This window comes from Pituophis catenifer, unplaced genomic scaffold (genome assembly GCF_029215685.1).
Source record: "Pituophis catenifer annectens isolate HBS135680 unplaced genomic scaffold, rPitCat1.0.hap2 SCAF_1, whole genome shotgun sequence".
NCBI lineage: Eukaryota > Metazoa > Chordata > Lepidosauria > Squamata > Colubridae > Pituophis > Pituophis catenifer.
The window spans coordinates 55,119,184-55,137,215 of record NW_027256881.1 but is presented as its reverse complement, the minus strand read 5'-3'; the positions used below and the strand labels follow the sequence as shown (position 1 = coordinate 55,137,215).

The window sequence follows — 18,032 nt, the reverse complement described above, 5'->3', positions numbered from 1 at the left end:
GGATGCACCCAGCTACCACTGCCTGTCACCCCACACACTGCCAAATGGCCCAATCTCCAAACAGCCCAGAGCTTGGTGCAACAGCAGTGGTGGCAGTGACAGCAGTGTTTGTGTGTGAAAATGGGAAGCCGCCAGAAGTCACTGCTGCTATGCACTCTACACTCCCGCTCGCTTGCCTTGCTTTCCCTCCAGTGGGAAGCCCACAGCCTCTGCTGCTCTGCACTCTGCCCACCTGTTCCCTGCCCACCCGGCTCTCCATCCAGCTGCCAGCAGCGAGTTATCCCTGTGGCAAATTGGCTGTGTTGAGTTGTCCTGTAATGACTAAGCGGCATGAGTTGACAGAGGCAATGAGCTGGCAGCAGTGAACTGGCCGGGCTGAGTTGGCTAGGCCGAGTTGTCCTAGATCTGCAAAAGGTCAGTCCTTTTTCTCAAAGAGCAATATAGCTGAAGTTATGGTTGATTTTATTTATTGTATAATCTTTCTGATCTGACAAACAATCAGTGGGGCTAATAACATTTAAAATCCAAAAATGTTAGGGTTAGAGTGTTATGTTATGTTCTTTTTTTTCTTCTTTTTTTGTAGAGAGAGAATCCAAATTTCTGCAGCAGACCTAAGCATCAAATTACTGAAAAGTCTCTTTGTTTAACTTTTGGTTACTTTAAGGCAATTTCTTTTTGCCTCATTAAGCCACATGTTTGGTGTAAGGCAACCCACGTGCTTGGAATACGAGGTTTGGCTGAATGAACTCTAACTTCTATAATCTATTTATTCAGGATGGCCTTCCCTACTTGGTGGCTTTTGGCTGTGTTTGCTCATTTAGACAGAAGGCTGGCTTAGTCTGCCTCCACATTTTTTTTTTTTTTGGAGGGGGGAGAATGCCTATATTAAAAAAATCCACTTACTTACAAAGTAGGACTCATGCAAGTTTTAAATGCTATATAAAATCCTACTACGTAAAAAGGCAAAAAGGTTTGCATGGCTCATTTAACAAAGTCGATGTTAACATATGCTTTCTGTTATATCCTGTAAATGTTTTGCTAACTGAACCTGAACAGAAGAAGCTTTGCTATTGCCAATTTTGGACAGAAATGCATTTAAGTTAGACTTTTCACACCAGTGTCATGTTTCAGTAATTTGTTTCAACCTGGAGAGAGATATGGATTTCTTTCATCTTGTTTCATTTATCCCCATATTCAGTCCTATTTTTATGTTTCTATCTGATTTCCTTCTCCGTCAGGGTGTACTTAAAATAGATTAGGCTACAACATAAATCAGTTCGGTCCTACAATATTCAATGTATACAGAGGCATCTGGACACAGAAGATCAATTTAAGACTTTTTGACATGTTCCTCAAAGATTTATACTAGATGAAGTCAGATTAATACAAAGTTAATGTACTACAGGGACCAGGTTCATATAAATCACTAATTATTAATCATAATTTATGAATTAGAACAGTTGAGTTACATTACAATACAAAACCCACCTACACAATTACATGTTTTACTGCAAGAAGATTTTTTCTTGGAAAAAAAGATCTTGTGGCTATAAGTAAAATGCATAGCAAAACAGTCTTTATAATTGTCTTAGACCTGAGTTTCTCAACACTGGCAACTTTCATTTCAGCTTTCAACTCCCAGGATTCCTCAACCAGTAAGGCTTTATTTTAGAATAACAATTTGAAAAGATAGTGGGGGAATCAAATGTTTGGGAACAGATAAAACATAAGCAACCTAAAACAACCCCAAAACATGCCTCTGCAGAAATTGTTTATCACTTTTGAAATGGAAGGCATGTATGAATTGGTTTCTTGAAAAAGGAGGAGGATAAAACCTTATTTCCACAAATATGAATTCATTTCCTTGCAAACAGCTTCTGCTATTTACTTGAGGAACATTTAATTGCTGAAAATCCAGATGCAAGCAAACCAGTAATAAAAAGATGTACACAACTCCATCATAGACACATTCAGTATACTACTACAGATAAACTGAGAGTGGGGTCAGCAAAGACCCATCAAGATATATGTGATAGGACAGGGGTGAAATCCAGCAGATTCTGACAGGTTCTGGAGAACTGGTAGCAGAAATTTTGAGTAGTTCAGAGAACCGGTAGTGGAAATTTTGAGTAGTTCGGAGAACTGGCAAATGCCACCTCTGGCTGGCCCCAGAGTGGGGTTGGAACGGAGATTTTGCAATATCCTTCCCCAGGAGTGGGGAGGGAATGGGGATTTTGTAGTATCTTTCCCTGCCACGCCCACCAAGTCACACCACGCCCACCAAGCCACGCCCACAGAACAGTTAGTTTAAAAAAATTGGATTTCACCACTGTGATAGGATTTGGAAACCACTTCTGGAGTTAGTGCTTCATACCCAATGCTTGAAACAGAAAAAAAATTGAAAATTTTATCTTAGATTGTGATGATTAATTTTGTTGTTACAGAAGTGGCTTGTATCTATCAGAAACGTAAAGCAAAAGGTTGAGGCTGTTACTATACTTTGTATTCTACTGCACCAAAAAGAGCCAGTAGCCACTTTTTTCTGTTTCTTTACTCTTTTTCCCCTTTCCCCTTCTTTTCCCTCTCCCATCTGATCTTTATTTCCATTTGTATTTTATATTAAAATATCTCTAATTTTTTAAAAGAAAGGTATATGTGATATGTGTTCCACACAGAGAGATGTGCAATCCTTATTCCAAGAATTAAACAAGGCTGCCCTTGTCAAATTTCCCTTTGTTGGTACCTTGTGATTGTTTGAATTCTGTATCTCAGGATTAGTAGCTCAAAATTGGACCTTGAATTGTTATTTTTCTTTTCTTTCTTTCTTTTTTGTTGTTGTTGCATATGGGACACAGGACACCTGATGTTTTTGCAGGACGATGTGTCATATTTTCCATCCTGACCTATTCAAATACATCATCAGGTTTAGTGATCTCTTTTGCCAGCATAATATATGCCACGCAAATATTCACAGAACTATGTGATAGTTTAAAGATGCAGATGTATGACTTTTGACAATTAACACATCTATATTTCCAACATATATTCCATATACAATCTACCTTATTACAATTTTTTTAAATTTTCCTTGGATCTAAAAAAAATCCTCCACACCCTAGGACATCCATATTCTTTTCTATTGGACTAGAATAGCTACACAAATATCTCCATAAAACATAGGTGATGCAGCACACAGCTGTTCAACAGTTTATTTTGGCCAGCATTGTTCCAATATAGAAACAATTGCTTTAGAATTCTTTTCTATATAGTTCATTCCTTTTTAATAAACTGCTCTACAGCTTTTCCTTAATAACCATCCTCCCCTCAAGTTTGCAAAAACAGCAACAAAAACCCCTCACCATCATAAATTAAATTTTCCAGATTGTCAATTCTATCCTAGTTGAGTAGTGTCTATACATGTGTTCAGTTGTTATGTTCTAACTGTCAGATATGCCAATACACTCTGTATCTCACCAAACATCCCCTTCCTTCTGGAATTATATACGTATTTATATATGTATACCTTCGAGTCAATGTTGACTCTTGCCAAATCCCTGCAGTTTTTTGGCAAGATTTGCCTCCTTCCTAGGGTTGACAGCAGTGGTTGGGTTTCAAATTTCTTTACTACTGGTTCTGTGGGCGTGGCTTCAAGGGCATAGCTTGGTAGGTGTGGCTTGGTGGGCATGGCAGGGGAAGGATATTGTAAAATCTCCATTCCCACCCCAGTCCAGGGGAAGGTTACTGCAAAATCCCCATTCCCTCCCAATCAGCTGGGACTTGGAAGGCAGAGAATCGATGGGGGTGGGGCCAGTCAGAATTTTTACTACTGGTTCTCCAAACTACTCAAAATTTCTGCTACTGGTTCTCCAGAACTGGTCAGAACCTGCTGAAACTCACCTCTGGTTGACAGAAAGTAATGGTCTAAGGTCACCAAGCTGGCTTTGTGCCTAAGCTGGCACTAGGACTCATCATCTTCCAGTTTCTAGTCTATGTTCTGACCTAGACTTCCTGAGACAGTAAAAAGCACAAGATTAGTCCCAAAAACCCTCTTTTTATTTCAACAGCTGTGAATTATGTTAATTCACAGCCCATAATGAGTCACAAATAGTTTGTAAAGAGTCCGACAGAAGTCTGCCACAGTCCTTCAGGATAAGGCTGATAGGCACCCACCTTTATCTCCTTTGACACGCTGCCAAAGACCTAATTGGCAATTAACTTTGCAAGGCCACACGGAGCACAGAGTCAAAATGGAGCTTCAGAATTTAAACTGACCAGAACGAACAAAGTTGCTTCCTGCAAAGGCTCATGTACCTTTGCTCCTCCTTTATGTCTTATGGAAGGGGCCAATCATCTCCAAGCCCTACTCCCAAGTCATCCCTTTTGTCTTAACTGTTCTTGCCTTCTGGAAGCTCTGCGCATGCGCACACTGGGAACAGGCTCCCCCTGTTCCTGTGCCTCGCTGATGCCCGACTCTGGAGGCTCCAGAGGCAGCACATAACTCCCAGATGGCCCTGGCCCCCTTTCTGCCTCCGATGCAGAGCTCTCGTCCGAGCCTTCCCCAGACTCCAGAACTGGTCCATGTTCCTCCCCAACCCCTTCACTATCCGACTCTGCTGCCAGCTCCTCAGGCTGCTGGCAGACCACAACAGCCTGATATCTTAAACACCATTATCAAACTGGGTCTGCTGGAATTATTACTTTCCCCTTTGTCAGTTTTACCACCTGATCAATATCATTTACATAGATCATAATTGTAGCAAGGAAGAAAAGAACTGCTGTTTTATACTGACACCATTCTAAAACAGCACTGGTTCACCTTTGCAATATTTCAGTATATTTATACTGAATCCTCTCTCTTTTTCCTCTTTTTAGATGGTTGTAGTCCTTTATATGGAGCTAAAAGTCTTGGGTGTTTGGCAGAAAGGTGAAATTGACTACAAACTATGGAGAAAGCTCCTGAAAAAAGTATTTGTTGTTTTGACCTATTTCTCTTTTATTTTCTGGGTACATCAATTCTCCATGTCTATAAGTGATGAGATATTATATGTCATCTTTTTCTCTTTTTTTGGCAGGTGGGTGTGTTACATTTTTCTACAGGGGTGGACAAGATATGTGGGAAAAGTGATGAGCATTCTGTGCCACTAAGTCTAATTTATATATTTATTTTGTCAAATTTCTAGGCTGCCTAACTCTAGAGTGAGTCTGGGTGGTTTTACAAGATTAAAAGTACAATATTATACCTAAAACAGGCATAAGAACAAAGCATGGCATTCTTCCATACAGGTAGCCCTCGACTTACACAGGTCATTTATGACTGTTCGAAGTTACAATCGCACTGAAAAAAGTGACATGATAGTTTTTCACATTTATACAACTGTTGTAGCATCCCCATAGTCATATGATCAAAATTCAGGTGCTTGGCAATGACTCAGATTTATGACGGTTGCAACGTCCAAGGGTCATTGGATGTCAAGGTCTTTCCAAAAGGCTAACAGGGTGAAGCTAACCTCACCTTGGGAAGAATGATTCCAGAGGGAGGGAGACCCCACTGAAAAGGCATATTTTACAGGTCCTGTCTCACTGATCTCTTTAGCAGATGAAACCCACCAAATATCCCTCTTGTTGGACCTCATGGGATATGTAGATATAATTAGGAAGAGGCAATCCCTAAACATGTCAGCCATGTTCAGAGACAACACTGGATAAATTTATCTTTGGATACACCTAAATTAGTAGCTATACCCAGTAAAGGGGCCATCTGACCTAACTGTGAAACAGCATATTTAATTTTATTTTTTTAATTTTATTTTTATTTATTTTTATATGCCGCCCTTCTCCGGAGACTCAGGGTGGCTTACAATGCGTTAAGCAATAGCCTTCATACTTTTGTATATTTTATACAAAGTCAGCTTATTGCCCCCACAAACCGGGTCCTCATTTTACCCACCTTAGAAAGGATGGAAGGCTGAGTCGACCTTGAGCCTGGTGAGAATTGAACTCGCAGTAATTGCAGGCAGCTGGATGTTAAATGCTGCCTTAGTAGGAGGCATTAGCCTCCTATGCCACTCAGGCTCCTTTTTTATTTATAAAAAATAAATGGCAAGTGAGAAAAAGGCTTAAAACTTTTATCTATCTCTTTGAAAAGGGCTTTGATAATTAATTTCATTTTACGTGACACTCTGTCTCAAACTATAGTAGGACAAAGCCATATGCCTATAGTAGGACCAATTGGTCTAATCTAATCTAATCTAATATGGGGGACATGTGGTGGCTCAGTGGTTAAGACACTGAGTTTGTCGATAAAAAGGTTGGCAGTTCAGTGGTTCAAATCCCTAGTGCCACATAATTGGGTGAGCTCCCGTTATTTGTCCCAGCTTCTGCCAACCTAGCAGTTTGAAAGCATGTAAAAAATGCAAGCAGAAAAATAGGGACCATCTTTGGTGGGAAAGTAACAGTGTTCCATGTGCCTCTGGCATTTAGTCATGCCGGCCACATGACCATGGAGACGTCTTCGGACAGCGCTGGCTCTTTGGCTTTGAAATGGAGATGAGCACCGCCCCCTAGAGTCAGGAACGACTAGCACATTTGTGCGAGGGGAACCTTTACCTTTTTAATCTTGCTATCCAGGATAATGGAGAATGTTGTCTCATTCTGTATTGTAAGATTTTCACTGCTCGTGTTCTTGGTTTCTCTTTACCGAACTGAGAAAGGGAAGCATAATTTTGTCCTTTGCAGCTGGGGCAAAATATATTGAGTTCACATGGTTAGATCAGAATGCAACAATTTTGCTGTAGCTATGCCTTCCAGGGCAAAGGAATGCTGCAGGAATTCAGCTTGTTTTTCAGTTGTTGGGAAACAAAGCTTCTTCTATGAATAAAAGGAACAACTATTTGAGTTGCTATAAACCAGTGAAAAGTCACTGTAAACAAGACCAAGGTTCTCCAGGAAATACTTTCATTGAAAGACATCAGGAAGTTCTCAGAGAAACCAACTGTGAATCCAAATATTTGCCCAGGGATTAAAGGCAGCCTTCTTTGTTTCAGGATTGTCTAATAAAAGAATAAGTGACACCTGGTAATAACCAACAATATTTAGTGTTTAGATATGCTTTCAAATGTTGAAATTACTCCCCAGATATTGCTTAACTTGGCCAACAGAGAAGAGAACAGCTGCTTCTTGGTGGTGGTGTCTTTCTTCCACCTTCAGTAAAGCAGTGTATGAATCTTTCTTCAATATTCAAGATTAATGCCAGCCATAGTAAAGAAACACAAGAAAGGAAAACTGTAACCTTGATTGTTATCCGTCAGTTTAGACAAGTACAAAGGCCAATGCCTAATGTCTGCATTACCTCCATGTGATTTGAATAAGACTGATAATAAAATGCTAAATGAACTTTTGGGAGCTATTTACACAACCACCCAAGGAGCTTGTTTATACTGATTCTCATCCAGCAGGAGTGTCAATATGAAATGGGAAAACAAATGGATATCGTAGCTCTTATGAATCTGGGATGGAATAGGTGAGGACTGAAACTATTTCTGTTGTATATAGAGAAATGTAGGAAGGTGACTTATGCTGAGATGGACTATTGGAGAATCTATTATTTACAAAGAATGGCAGTTGCCCTCCATAATTTACAAGAAGAGTCCCTTTTTCACTCTAGATCCTTGGATTTGAACTTGCGACTTTCTAGATGCAAGGGATGTGCAATATCATGAATTATTGGCCTTAGATTCATATTGTGTAGATACGTCCAATTTTTCCTGTCTAAATAAAATAGCTGGTAATGTCAAATCAACTCAAAGGCTACTTCTCTATGCAGACAGTCCAAAATATGGAGATTATAAGACATGTGTATATTTCAGGATCTTATTTAATACGTGGAAGGTGTAGTTGTGCTTTCAGGTTTGTGGTTCATAATCTCTTTGTCCTTCTGAAAATAGCACCCCACACTATGGTCAACCTCTCTTGTTCAGTCTGGCTGAAAAAACTAGTATGTTTGCAAGAAAACTTGTAATTTATTTTTCTATAATTTTGCAGCTATTTTGTATTCCTTGGAACTACATTCTGATACAGTTTCTCCCGATGAGTAATAACTTTCTTCAAAACCTGTGCTACTGCAATCAATAAATGTAGTAAGGCAAGTAATTAATGGAAGGACCACTAGTGCTTAAGCCCATAATTTACTGTTGACTTTAAAATACAATGCATCATAGGGTTATGGCAAGCTTTGTTTCATAGTAAGAACACATTGTTTTTTTTCATGAGCTGCAGAATGGGGAAAATCATCCTAAAAGGTAGGATAAGAACCGAGTATTCTTGAAATGACAGGAAACTAGAATGGTATGAAATTTCTTTATATAATTGCCAATTCCTATCCAGCCTCATTGCCTCTCCAAGGTAATGAATGGCAAAGGCTAGCACATTATATATATTTTAAGGGCACTCCTGTGAAAATACTGCTTTAACACTGGCATAGCAAAGAACAATTGAAATGTGTCTCACTTATAGAGTGGGAGTGAGACTAGAGAGGACAGAAAAAAATGGGATACTTGGAGATCCAAAAATAAATAAAATTTGTAACTATTTTGTGAACAACTGCTTAGAATGGTTCTGTTTGTTTCAAGCACACTGTTTAAACATGTCATTCATACATAGAGGTGTCAAAAGAATGGATATAAATAAAAATGATTGATATGATTGTTCAGGATATAAGATTCAGATAATTAAAGATACAAGAATGATGAGAACTATGAATGTAGGGCAAGTAATTTTTGGTAATGTCAAGAGTGGAGTTTTGGTGGCTATAGAAGATAAAGAAAGAATGAAAGTTGAATGGCTGCAGAAAGAGATAGTATGTCCCAATTTTACAGTGTAGAATTAACATGAAAGCTATAAACATTAGTGTCCAAAAATAGTGATTATCAGGATCTGATAAACACCACCAGATTATTGGAAAAAATGTAGGTAGTTATAGGTGGTATCATTGCAGAAATATTAAATTATGGATATGATTTCCTTATAGAAGGGTTAAGCAACTTGTTTAATATGCATTTGTGTCTGATGATTGAAAAGAATCCTGTTACTCCCTTATACAAGAAAATAGTTAACAGCAGTCAATTCATAAACTATTATACAGAGTCATTAGTTTGCCTAAAAATATTTGAGAGAAAAATGATTGAAAAGGTACAAGAGTTGGCAACAGGCAGTATTTGGAAAATGAAATTTAGCTTTATGCCAAGCAGAGGTACAGACTGATTTAATATTTTTCTAGGTATAGTCCAGATTTTTATATTGAGAATTACAAGAACATGAGAAACAAAGTTTAATGTGCATATGTTGATATACTGCTTGTGACCTGGTGAGAAGGAGGAAGAGATGATTGTATATGAGTGGCAAGTGAGCACATGAGCAGCTCCATTTGTCTAAATGGCAGGCACGCTTGCCCGCCACTCACAAATGGAGCTTTGTGCGTGAGCAAGTGCACCCGCCACTCAGGCAAGTAGAGCTGTGCACGCGCAGTCACCCGCCATTTGGGCAACTTGGGAACCCCTGCGGTAGATAAACCATGTGATAAATCAAATTATAGAATACTCTATAGATGATAGATAGATAGATAGATAGATAGATAGATAGATAGATAGATAGATAGACAGACAGACAGGCACACAGACAGACAGACAGACAGACAGACAGACAGACAGACAGACAGATGAAAATATTGGCATGGTTATAAAATGGTTCAACACTAATCAGGCTCTAAGGCAAGTATTTGTGTCCTATATTTTTAATTCATTATTTATTAATTCAATTTGTATGCCACCCCTCTCCGAAGACTCAGGGCGGCATACAAATTGAATTAATAAATAATGAATTAATAAATATAGGACACAAATACTTACCTTAGAGCCTGAAAACTCCAAAGACTCATCCATATAAATGGATATGCAGCATTTATGGTAACATTAGATGTGTATTGGTTATGAACATGAGCATGCATGTTGTTTGTTTCAAATACAAATTATTGGCATGAAATATGAGATATGTTATGCTACAAAGGTGTATGGCAGTGATGGGTTTCAAAATTTTTTACTACCGGTTCAGTGGGTGTGGCTAGGTGGGGAGTATGTGACTGAGTGGGCGTGGCCAACTTGACATCATTCATGCCCACACCCACTCATCACATGACACCCCCCCACCTAGCCATGCCCACAGGAAAAGATAGGGAAATTTTGGGAATTTCCACCTAACTACCCCGCCTTCCCTTCGCCCCCGTTTCCCTTCCTTTAGCAGCCCTAGCCCCGCTTCCTTCCCCACCACTGCCTCTTTGTTTGGGCTGCTTACTTCAGTGGTGGCTGTCCAAAGTCCAGATGGCAAGTTGACCGGAGTTTTCGGTGGCCCCCAGCCAGCCACCACTGCTGGAAAGCAGCTGGCAAAGAGGCGGCAGCTGGCCGCAGGCTGCCGAAAAGTACCCCAATATTTTCAGTCAAAATTTTACAGTATTATGCTGTATTTTGTTCTTATGTGAGGCAACAACCTGGTAAATACCCAGAATTATCCTTCAACCCAAAATAGCTAAAACTAACCAAGATCTTGCTGTTCTTGGTTATTGTGGGTAAACAAAACCCGGGCTTGCAAAATAAAAGCCAACTTTCATATGAATCAATTTTTTGTCTAAAAGTGTCTTAACCCTTCTAGACTATTTCTGAAAGTTTTCTTTCAAAGTGTGCTCGTTTTTGTATTGCCTATGCCAATGATTCCCCATCATTTTTTTCCCCACCATGTCATTACAATGTTTTTTTTTTCATTTAATTCTTGGATGTCAGGATGTTGCTAAATGCTCAGGAGACAGGCAGTTAGAAAACTTGCAGTGCACCTTTCCTTACACAAATACATTGTTGTACGTAGAATAAACGATGGCAAAGTGAAAACAGTAGGTGATGTTAGGCTTTGTCCTTATATACTGAGATCTTTTAGGTGGTATCCTTTCATCACAATGTGTCAAGCTTTCTCTGCCTGAGGCTCCTCTTGTTCTTTCTATTCACCTAATTGAATGGAATCACTGAAAGTACCGTAAGGGCAAAACGCTGATAATTTTCACTTCTTTTGGACTTTGCCAAAGAGACCCAAATATCATACAGAAATAAGTCAATGTTGGTAAAAAATAATTCATCTGATTTAATTTCATTTCAATGTATAAATGCTGTGTAACTTGAAAAATGAATTATCTTCACAGCATCATCCTGCATAACTTCCTCTTCTGTGACATGAAACATTACAAATTGACAACAATATCTGGAGGTAGCATTAAAGTCTTATGGAGCCATATATGAGTCTGATGCACTACATTATGCACCTTCACCGTCTATCCCAAAAAAATGTTGAATTGGATGGTGCTTACTTCCAAGTAACAGTACATAATAGTCTACTACTATGGTAGCTACTCAAAATTGGCATCAGTATAGCCAGCTATGGAAAAAGGAAGAAAAGGAGGGGGGCTGTTTCTGAATGGTAGATCAAAAAAACATGGACTTCAAAGATATCACTAATCAGTCAGGAAGAGATTGCTTTTGTTGAGAGAACCAAAAGATCACCATCTGTCAGATCAAATAGAATCAGCACATACAGCAGATCAGTAGCAATTGTGACCAATGAATATGCTTGTGAACTGTACAAGAAAAGGGCAATGGATATTTAGCTATAGCAACATCTCCCAAGCCTAGTTTGATACACAACATCTCTTCATGTTCCAGTTCTATTTCTTTCTGCTTCACTAAAAAGCTGCTTTGCCCTTGTATTTTTCCCAAACTCCTTGTGTTTGGCATGCTGCCCCTGAGTTTAATAAAAGCATTTGTCTCATTCAACTGGTTCAGGATATTTGGCAGCTGTTAAAATCCTCCTCCCTTCCCCCTCTTCCCTGCCTCCCATTGCCCAAGATAAATAATCCAGAAAAGCAAATGGATGATAGTTAAGATGACAATTTCAGAATTTGTTTAGAGCAAGAGAAATGACAGCCAAGGACAGAGAAGAGGACTGTGGGTCTGAAAAAATGAGTATTGGACACAATAAAGCAGGGTTGTTATTTTATTCACAGAGGTCACTCACTTTGTTGTTTTTTTGTGCTAAATTGTACATTCTGTAGGACTGCTTGGAAGAATAACAGCTGGTTTATATGAACAGTAAATTATGTGGTAAAACTATTCCTGGGGTTGAGCTATACAGAATGAGACCATCAAGTACAATCTTAGTCTGCAAAATGTTCCAGGTTCAGAAATGCATAAAATACATTATTTAATCCCCATCATTAAAAAGGATACGGGGGGGGGGGGAGAAGAAAAAGAAATAAAATAGTTCCAATCCATATTATATGCAAGTGCTCTGTCTGCTCTGTTCACTTCTTCTTATGAGGTATCCACAAATTATTATCCACTGAATTATTGCCATAATCATCATTGTCATCCTTTCCTAGTTATTCTAAGCTAGATAAATACTTTAGAAAACAGAAAGGACAATCCTCAGTAGGGAGAAATCATTATTTATATTGTTCCAACTTTTTTTACTCTGTGTGTGTGTGTGTGTGTGTGTGTGTGTGTGTGTGTGTGTGTGTGAGAGAGAGAGAGAGAGAGAGAGAGAGAGAGAGAGAGAGAGAGAGAGAGGGAGAGAGATTGAACAGAAGTACCTAAGAACCAGGTGTCAAACTAGGACTGAGGACCATGTTCAAATCCATCCTAAAACATGGGTGTTCAGTGGATGACTTTGGACCAGTCATTTTCTCTTAGTCCAAATAATCTTACAGATAGTGGGGTATCTTTTGAGCTCCTCCAGGAAAAGACAGATATAAATAAAATAACATTAAAAAAATAACTCTGTTACATCAGACCAGAGGACCCATCTTTGTACAACACTATGTTTCTCATAAGGACTAGCCAACTGCATGCCTCTGGATTGTAGGCCAGCAGAAGACGGAGAAAGACCCTACTTCTTCTACTGTTCCCCTGCACGTAATATTTAGAGAGAAAGTTCAACCTGGAAGTAACATTGAATCTCAAGACTAAGAGCTTTTAAATAAATCATGAATTTATCCAATCCTGTTTTTAGACCATCCAATTTAGTGTACATCACATTTTTGTGGTAACAAATTTGACAGGCTAGTTATGCACTGCAGAAGTGCATCTTCTAAATTTCCTTCCAATCAGCTTCACTGAATGGTTCCTGATCCTAGTCTTTTGAGAGAAGAACAATGTATTTTCCTTTCTACATTCTCCATACCATCCATAATCTTATCCATAATCAAATCTCCCCTTCAGTTTCCCCCTTTTCAAGCTAAATGTGTTGAAACCTTGTTTGGATCTTTTATCTAAAGAATCAGACACCCTGACACCTTGATACTTTTAGTTGCCCTTTTCTATAATTTATGTAAATCCACATGCAGCTTCAGTCCCCGTACTTGAGAATGAATGAATGACTGATTGAATGAATGAATGAACACACATTCATTCATTCATTCATTCATTCTCAAGTATCGGGATTTGCATAAAGGTATTACAATGTTGGCATTTTCAGTATCTTTGCTGTTTATCACTACCATGGAATTTGTCATTTTTCTCAACTGCCTGAATTGATATTTTCATTGATCTGTTCACTGAGTTGACATCATCACTGATGTCTGCAGATATTTCCTTCCTTAATTACTGACAGCCCCGGATCCATTGATATATCTGGGAATTTAAGAGAAGGTTGCCACAATATGCAGCACCATTCACCAACTTAAATTGAACCACATTTGGTAGTTGATTTACCCAATTTAAAGAAATCCTTTAATCCTGCAGTGTTTGAAGAAAGTTTGGGCATTAGCTTAACACATGATCTACCTCTCTCACTAGATTGCCAAAAAAGATATATGGGAAAGAGCCTGCGATGACCCGGGGCATGACACAAAGGCAACACAGCCAGAAAATAAGTACAAGTCCCTTTATTAGTTCCAAACTTTGCCCCCAACGTCCCTTTACTCTCCAGTCTGGAGAAAAACCTTCCACAAACCAGTAAGCAGACAAAACTTCCAACCATAATTCCAACAAGGCAAGATAAAGTAATTCATCCGGCAGGGCAAGCAAGATAAGGAATTCCAGAATTGAAGTAGCATGGCCATAAATCAAACCAGTTGGGAGGATGCCAGGCACTTAGATAAAGCAGTCAATACAAACATGAACTCGGTGTTTGTTCCCGACAACCGCCCCTCCCATTTGCCTCCCCTTTTAAACTCCAGCTCCAGGTGTATCTTGTGAAGGGGATCAGGGCCCTTTCCTCCCTTGTAAGTCACTCAACCCATGTTGCTCCCTGTGTGCCCTAGGATGAGGAGGGGGTGGGCTTTGGTCTTCATCAGATCCCCCTCTCCCTTGTTCTAACTCTCCCCTGCTCTGCCCAGCCTGACTTTGCCCTTCCTCAGTTTCCTCCAAAGCCAACGGAGTCACTCTCACTCTCTGTCAGCTGTTCTTCTTCCATCTCAGAGTCAGACTCCAACAGGGGCATGACAGAGCCTGATAAATGTGCACCTTGGGATAAAGATGAAAGAATGTCTGGATTACTCCTCTTTTGCCCCCTATTTGGGAAGATCAAATAATAGATCCTTTCTGCTTCTTGAGCCACAACTGTTGGTTAGGCAGACCCATTATGCATGCCCTCTTGCATTAATGAGGAGCCCTTAAAAAAAGATTGATGCTGGCAAAGCTTCCTGCCAGTTCAAGGATATTGCTATGAATGCAATGATGCAAGAAAGATGCAAGAGGGAGATAGAAATGGAACTGATGGGAAAGTATCATTATAATATATATATATATATATATATATATATATATATATATATATATATATATATATATATTACTTAATGTTCATAGCAACTACAACTGTAATAGCGTTCATTTAAAGTTCATACACTAACATAAAATAAACAAAGGATGACAGAAAGGTCTAAGAGAACAATTTGAGAGGAAATGTTATGCTTATTCAGTCTCCTTTATATAATTATTGTAAGTATAAATGCACCAAATCACATACACGTAAGAATCAACACACATCCTAACTAAAATTTCAAAGTGGTTTTTTTGAAAACCTTAACTAGAACCTTTTCCTGATTTTCTGTCTTGACTCAACTCCCTTGCCTTCTATGTCTTTTCTTTTGGGACAGTGTCCAATTTGAAAGTCTTACAACCAGGCTATTTATGCTGACGGTTCTCTGGTTGTGCACCTGAACACAGCTACTGGTATCTTTCTCCACAGATTTTCACAGCAGACTACTGAGAAAGGGCACGTGCATTAAAGTGCACTTCGTACAGCAGAGACCAACAGCAGCATTTAATCTGCACCAGAATCAGATGCCCACTATTCTTCCAACAGCTGAAGCAATGCTATAAACCAGAAGTAGACAATACGCTGCCCATCAGGTCCCTCCCTTGATGTCTACCAAGCTCCCTGCTCTATTTCTATTTAAATTACGATTTTAATTAAATGAAAACAGGAAGCCAGGATGCTTTAGAGGAAAGCACTAGCTTCTAGAATCAGATTTATATGCAGCAGTTCCTATGGATGTCTCAAAACTCTGCGAAAGCAAGAGGTATACTGAGGATATTTTACTTTTCGTAAATGGATGCTTTGTGACTAGTTATGCCCACCATGGAAGCCATTCTGCAAACAGCCAAGTTTCCCCAAAACAGCCATTTTTCAAGTGCAACCATCAAAAATATCCTGACAATTTCAACAGGACTTTTGGCCAGAAAGATTGCCTACCCATTATTAGGGTTGCACAATTTTGATTTGAGGCTACTTCTCACTTTCCTAAATTTCTGCTCCATCCAGGTATTCTGATCAGGTCAGATGGTACTGAATTAAATTCTTTTTGTATTGCCTCTATTATTAAATACCCACTTTGACCGTATTGTAAAAAAGATTTGTAAAAAATATTTACAATGTTAATTCATCTGAACTTGAAAGTATTCCAAGGTTCTGTCTTAGGCCCAGTACTTTTCAATGTCTTCATCAATGATTTAGACAAGGGGAATAGAAGGAGAGCTCATCAAATTTGTAGACCACACCAAGCTAGCAGAAATAGCAAACACTCCAGAAGATAGGCTCAAGATACTGAAGAATCTCCAGAGACTTGAATACTGTGCTCTATCTAACAAAATGAAATTCAATGGTGAGAAAAATATGGTTCTATATTTAGACAAGAAAAACAAAATGCACAAGTACAGAATAGGTAATACCTGGCTCAGTAGCAGAAAGTGTGAGAGGGATCTTGGAGTCCTAGTGGACAATCACTTAAACATGAGCCAGCAGTGTGCTGGAGCTGCCAAAAAAGCTAATGCAATCCTAGTCTCATTAACAGAGGGATAGAATCAAGATCATGGACATGAGCATCGCATCCTAGAGTTGGACACTAGGAAGCAAACCTTTATCTTTAGTTTAATGAAAAATACTAAGGGTAGCAATGTTTCAATATGTAAGGGGTTGCCAGTGGTGGGATTCAACCAGTTTGCACCACTTCGGGAGAACCGGTTGTTAACTTTCTGAGCAGTTTGGCAAAGAAATTGGTTGTTGGAAGAAATCATTAGGGAAGAGAACCGGTTGTTAAATTACTTGAATTCCACCAATGGGGGTTGCTACAAATAAGAGGGAGTCAAGCTATTTTCCAAAGCACCAGAAGGCAGGACAAGAAGCAATGGATGGAAACTAATCAAGGAGAGATCCAACCTAGAACTATGCAGGAATTTCTGACAGAACAATTAATCAGTGGAATGATTTGCCTCCAGAAGTTGTGGCTCGATCCAACACTGGAGGTTTTTAAGAAGAGATTGGACAGCCATTGGTCTGAAATTGTATATAGCAGGAGGTTGGACTAGAAGACTTCCAAAATCCTTTCCAACCCTGTTATTCTGTTATAAACTATTTAAGAATAAGGGAAGGTTGGTCAAGCTTATTAAATCAAGACAGATAACAACAAGGTTGCTGTTGCAATATTTTCAGGATCAGACTCAATAATGATAATAAGAGTTAGAGGTTTAAATATATTTCTCTTTAATTATAACAGGCATTCTATATTCACTGAATATTCACAGATAGAAGCAAGGAAAATGGTGAAGGTGGCTCCTTATATATACAAGGGGTGGAGCCAAGAATGGGAGTGGTGAATTATGAATACATTAGGAACCAAAGAATAAGTTAACCCCCGATGTCCCATATATACATTATTTACACATTAGGGAATAAGGCATTTACATCTCACAAATCCCCCTCTAAATGCCGGTTCGCTATACAACACCAATTACATTCAGATTCAGGACAATATAAGACATATAATTTTGATGTTAAATATTTGTGCTGTTTAGAAGGTAAAGGCTTCGTCAATATGTCAGCTAATTGTTCAGAGGTATCACAATGCACTGCTTTGATAAATCCATCTTGAGACAATTGTCTCACATGCTTAAATTTTATATCTATATGCCTGGACCTTTGTCCAATGGCATCGGATCTGGATATTTCAATGGCTGCTTTATTATCTTCATGCATAACAAAAGGCAAAGCAGGTTTTTTCCAAACATCTGAAATCAAATCATTAAACCATACAAGGTTATTTGCAGCTTTGGACAAACAAACATATTCCGCTTCTGTGGTCGAAGTGGCTACCAGTTCTTGTTTACCAGTGTACCAGTAAACTGGACAGTCATTTAATAGAAAAATATAACCAGAAGTGCTCTTTCTGCATGATATATCTCCAGCCCAATCCGCATCTGCGTAACATGTAAGTTTTGGTTCTTTACCATTACTAGGTTCTAATACTAAGCAAAAGTCTAATGTACTTTTCAGATATCTTAGAATTCTTTTGACTGCTTCCCAATGATACATTGTTGGTTTGCTAACATATCTTGACAATAAGTTGAGTGGTAATGCAATATCTGGCCTGGTCCAATTAGATATATAAAGAAGTGAACCTATGACTGATCTATAAAATGTATTATCCTTGAATTCAGGGGAAG

The 18,032-nt window shown here is 38.9% G+C and overlaps 1 protein-coding gene across 1 annotated transcript in view; it reads left to right on the top strand.

Annotated features, from left to right (window-relative positions):
- Positions 1-334: 334 nt before the first annotated feature.
- PPP1CB (protein phosphatase 1 catalytic subunit beta) overlaps positions 335-18,032 on the top strand; it is a 71,961-nt gene continuing 54,263 nt past the window's right edge. Inside the window, exon 1 of the mRNA XM_070932444.1 lies at positions 335-414. The gene's annotated coding sequence lies outside the window, so the exon portion shown is untranslated. The remainder of the gene's footprint in view (positions 415-18,032) is intronic.